The sequence below is a fragment of the Pinus tabuliformis genome, chromosome Q (genome assembly GCF_031772625.1).
Source record: "Pinus tabuliformis cultivar Carrire ecotype Pingquan chromosome Q, CPIR1, whole genome shotgun sequence".
Taxonomy (NCBI): domain Eukaryota; kingdom Viridiplantae; phylum Streptophyta; class Pinopsida; order Pinales; family Pinaceae; genus Pinus; species Pinus tabuliformis.
This window is the reverse complement of record NC_142296.1, coordinates 1257167006-1257172460: the sequence shown is the minus strand read 5'-3', so window position 1 is coordinate 1257172460 and position 5455 is coordinate 1257167006. Positions and strand designations below refer to the sequence as shown.

The window sequence follows — 5455 nt, the reverse complement described above, 5'->3', positions numbered from 1 at the left end:
TAATATTCTGTGGAATATTACCTCATAAAGTTTCAATGAAGGCCTTAAAAGTTGTCTAGACGTTAAAAAATTTGTTAATTTTGAGGGCCACTTATTATTAGTCAACTCTTTTACAAGATTTTCATTATTATGCTCAAAAGTATGTTAGAAGAGAAATAAAATAGTATAAATGTAAATTTTTAGGTATATATTTGTCTCTAACAATTATTTCTCTAAGTGGACTAAAGTTGCATGATTAACTTACATTAAAGAAATTATAATTAATCAATTACTTCAAAAAGGAAAAAATGTTTTTACTTCCATTATTATATTTGATATTGCTTCATATTTCTATTAGTTTTAGAAGTATTCTTAATCATTTAACTAAATTCTATCCATCATAAAATAAAAACAAAATGTGCCCCGCTTTCCCTTTCCTTAATGCCCCAAAATATCCCTAGATGTACACATTTCAGTGCACTAAATGAGACAAATGTTTATGTATTTAACAAAATAATTCACCTCTTGTAATGGGAGAGGAGTGTGCCTAACGAAAAGTGGGAGATGGGAAATGTCTTACGATAAGAAACATGGATTTTATGGTCATACGTTGGATGACAAAAGCAATTATTACAGTGTAGAATTGGAGCTAAGAAAAAAATTAAAGAAGGTCAATCTTTGTGTATTTTGAAAAGCACGTACAATAAATAATGTGCACAAGAGAGATATGTGTGACAAAACCTTAATTCCATACACATAAAAATTTTATTTCATACACATCTATGATTTCATACACTTGTTATTCTACAAAAATACCTTAGGAATTAGATGTTTTCTATAAAGACAAAATGCACTTCTTTTATATATATATATTACAACTATCTCACTTATTAATGTTAATTTATTGTAAAATTTATTGTAAATTTTCATAATTTTAATACTTCATCTTATGGCTTTGGAATATAAGTAGATGCTTTTATATCTTTAGTTTTAAGTTAATTTTGATAGTATTACCATAGTTAGAAACCTATGATGTGGATTAAAAGATCAAATCTACAAAAGTCATTTATTTTAATTACCGTGGATAGTTGGGAATATGAACATAGGAATATACCTTGTATTGTCTTGTTATATATTTTGCTTTGAATTTCACTACAACACAGGTTAAGATGATGTCATTGAATTAAGAATCGGGTATTCTTATTGAATCAAGTGTCGATATTATAAATGATTTTATTTGGTAGACTATAGGAACATGGAGTTTGGGTATCGACTATGTTGAGAGCCATGTCCAAGACGTGCGATTTACAAATTAAATTACACTTTTTTTCAACTAAAAATATTTTCAATTGAATTTAATAAAAAAAAATAGTTAATTCAATAAACGAAAGAATTTAATAAAATAATCAAAAATCATGATTTCAAAGACCTATCACGTTTAGAAGAAAAAAAGTTCATATAATTTATAACATATGATTAATTTAATCGGTCACCTGCATGGATTTCTAATGAAATGTTCGACAATATATATTCAAATGAAAAAGAATAGTCGATAAATGTTATTACACTAAATAAAATTTTAAATATTATGTATATGTCAAGATATAAAATTCAAAACACCTTGTTTTCATTACTGTGAACTTTCCTTTCCTCCTCTTTATTTACAAGGAATTGAAATGGGAAGTACATGAGTTGTCTAAAAATATTTTGGAGGTGTAGTCACATTGTTTCGTATTAATTTTATAAATGTTTTGTAATGAATCTTTTCTAATATTCACCTGGCTTGTTTTATTATTTGCTTGTTAAAATGTTTTTGAAATAACTTAATAATTATAAGTAAGTCTAGGATAGGTTTAATTATTTAAATATTTTACTTCAGTCAAATGTTTTGGGTTTATGTAAGTGGTAGCTTGGGATAGAAAGGATTATGAGGAGTAAAGAAGGTATTATTTTGAGTTATTTTTTGGATAGTTTATATATATAAATATATATATGAGTGACGAAGATTAATTGTTTCTGGCGCTACTGTCAGCGCAAAAAGCGCGCCAATCCCTTTCTACTCAGAAAATTAAAAAAATCATCTGAGTCTGAGCCAGGTGTTCTGTAGTCCACCTGCTCAATTGAGCACAAAGCTCTCGTGTACACACAACCACAAAGACACCTCAAGCCACAGAGGTGATTCTGCCACAAAGGTAGGTTGGTCACAAAAGCACTTCAGCCACAAAGACTATAGATGGTTTCTCGCTCACCACCAACCCTCACTTTATAGTGACAAAAGATGGTTTCACGCTGACCATAAACCATTACAAATTGGTTTTAAGATCACCACGAACTTTCAGATGCCTTTAAAAAAATCTTACATTTGATTCCACATTTTGGAGTTTCTGGGTATATACAATGACCATTACAACAATTGGACTTGTTTGTAACATGCTAGGGAGTCTATTCCACAAACTCAAACAAACATCTACTTTGTTGTCCACCATAAATGTTGTTGCTGCTCCTTTATCCCATCATTTCATAGTTGACGTCTTGGGCATCTTTGTCAAATAAATTCTTGGAACTCCATGAACCTATCATTTGTTAGAATAGCTAATTCTAACAAAATAACTTCATATTGAGGTGGCTAATCTCAATATGTATATCAATTTAAATTCCAAAAAAGTACTTCTCCAAAAAAAAAACGTTTACCCAAGTATGCACAAAAAACCATGCTTCTCCCTTCAAATCGAACACAAAGTTTCTCTCCTCATTGAACAAAGAATGTAGTTGCTGGTTTCTTTCCTCAACAATAGAAGCCCCTGCCTTTGCATCTAACTCACCAACATGATGAGCATGTTCACCAACACAATCAGCCACTCTCCTACACATTCAACGACTCACCACGCTGCAGCTGCTTTCCACACTCAACAATGAGCAACGATTCCCGTGGGCTCTAACGCAGAACAAGTAGCTACGTATTTGGTGATGCACATTGCTCCACCTTCTACATCTCTATAATCCATGACAACTATGGTAATATTGACTTCGCTACCTCGAGCAATCACCAAGTTTGACAGCAATGCTGCGATGAACAGTGGGAGTGTCATCTCGACAACTGAAATCCGTAGCTCTGTTTGAAGTTGATCATCTGCAACAATCCAAGTCGACTGTGCCTTCTGAATCTCTTCAAACAAAGCATTGAAGTTTTTGAATCTTTCTTTCAGCACAGGTTTAGAGACACCACTGGAGAAGTTTCCACCAACATGGATGCCCTCGTCTCTCAAACAAGAAAGGACCTTGCCCCAAGCAACCCTTTGATAGCTTTTATGATACTGTCGGACGTTTGATGAATGCTGACGCACCCAACCATCACCTAACAAACTGTGAAGATATGAATCTTTTACTTTTTGAACAATATACTGCCCATTGTTCATAAAAAACACATAGCTCAAGGCCAGATCTTTCTATAACTTTGACTTTGCATTTAAATTGCTTTCTAAAAGATTCATAATTGCAATTGTCTTCATAGACAACGGTGACAAATTTTTCCTATTGGCGCCATTTCGACATTCAAGAACATCCGAGTGATCCAAAGCACTGGCCGATACACCATTCATACGTGCAGTGAGTCTGTCGGTTGGATTTGATAGGACGAAACAGGGGTCGGGAGCCATGTGGTGGATTTATTTCCATCGACCGATTTAATTTGCAAAAAATAGTCACAGGATCTCCACTGACATAAAACTCCACACAACAGAGCAACAAAGTCTCCACGACTGGATACACAGGTTTGTACCCGAGAGATGCCCTTTGGGGATCATACTCCCACACAACTCTTGCCTAAAATAAAAAACTTAGATCCCTCAAAGAGGCTGCAGATTGCTGCAACATGGCGGCTCTCAACAAATCATAGCCCACAACCCGCCTTTGAGGAATCGGTCCAGGTCCTCCACCTCTGCAGACAACAACGTTGGTAGAATGAGCTAGTAGCTCAACACCCATAACGATTTCCATGAATGTTGAACTGATGAAATCTGGGCTCTTTGGTTAAAGGCACCCCTAGCTCGGCCAAGCAGACCTGCACGCACTGATCACTGCCATACAAATGCGGTAGCGGTGAAGGCACTCGTCCTGGACTTGTTCAAGGGCTCTAGCTAGTGGATAACTGATGGCGAAACCCCCTCCACCATAAGCCATTCCATAAGAATGCATCGCATTCTGATCAGTAGATTCAAAATTGCTGCCGATGTAATAGTACTGATTGTGATCATATTTGGCGAGCACTCGCACGAGATTCTGCACAAAAAAAAGTGTATCATCGCCTCCCATCACAAACCACCTAACATCAGGGAGCCCCAATCTGAAAGTCTCTAAAACAATCCAATAAATCTGAATAACAGTGCGCAATTCTTGGGGATGAGTATAGTTAAAGTGGGAGGTATCCTTAGAGATTTTGATTGGTGGCCCAGGAAACCCTGTTTCATTTACAGACCGATCCAGCAAAACGAATCCCCGGGTCCACCCGGGTTGCCACCATAGATCGATGTAGGGTTTCCTCTATTTCCATTTCTGAGCCGAAGCTGCAATCCTGAAAACAATATGTTCCAAGCTCATCTCACAAGCATTGGCCACAACTTCCGCTCTTCCTCAGCTCCAACCTTCAAAAACAGGTCAGATGCTCAAAATTTAACTAGTAAATCAGATCTCAGCCATAACGCATAGGTCGAGCAGACTCATATCTGATGATAATGATCTCACCAAATGCGTCCTTACACCAAAAACAGAGCCTCCATGATTCAGATGTCAGATGCACGCTGATCCAGCCACATCCACGCTGTGGGCCGATCCACGCTTACCCCTCTTCACCGATTGATGCCTTCATAGATCTAAGGCTTTAATAGCTTCCAGCTGACGACTCCCTTTGATTCTGTCTGTTATCAATAGACTCACACACAACTCCTCAGCATACAAGTCATCTTACTCACGGCGCCTCCCATGCATCTTCCCTTAGCACTGCCAAGCTTGGCCTCCTTGCACACTAGACTCATCCTCTAGCTTGTCCTTAATGCCAGCCCACATGCACAACTTCAATACTCAGGGTCTCACACAATCCCAGAAACAACAGCTTCAAGTAATGATGGACACAAAAAAAACTAAAAACAAAAATATACTTCTCAATTATTTCCCTCATCCCAAGAGGGACCAAGCCCCCGAGGGGCGAGGCCCTCAAGCTCTGATACCAAGATAAAATAACACACAGCAAACTCTAATCAAATTCGCTATGTTAATCAAGGAAATTACATACATATTTATACAAACAAAAGTCTCAAGATAGGAATTCTATCTTAGACGTACAGTAGTGTGGTTGGGAGATTCTCTCAACCACACACTAAAATAGGAGAAACTATATTCTATCTAATTCCTATTATGTAGGAACAAACTCCTCAAATAGAGAGTTACAACCATAGACAAGTAGTAATTAATTATTTCTAAC

The 5455-nt window shown here is 36.5% G+C and overlaps 1 pseudogene; it reads right to left on the bottom strand.

Moving 5' to 3' along the window:
• Positions 1 to 2885: 2885 nt before the first annotated feature.
• Positions 2886 to 3635, bottom strand: LOC149224374 (exocyst complex component EXO70C1 pseudogene; annotated as a pseudogene).
• Between the last annotated feature and the right edge of the window lie 1820 nt (positions 3636 to 5455).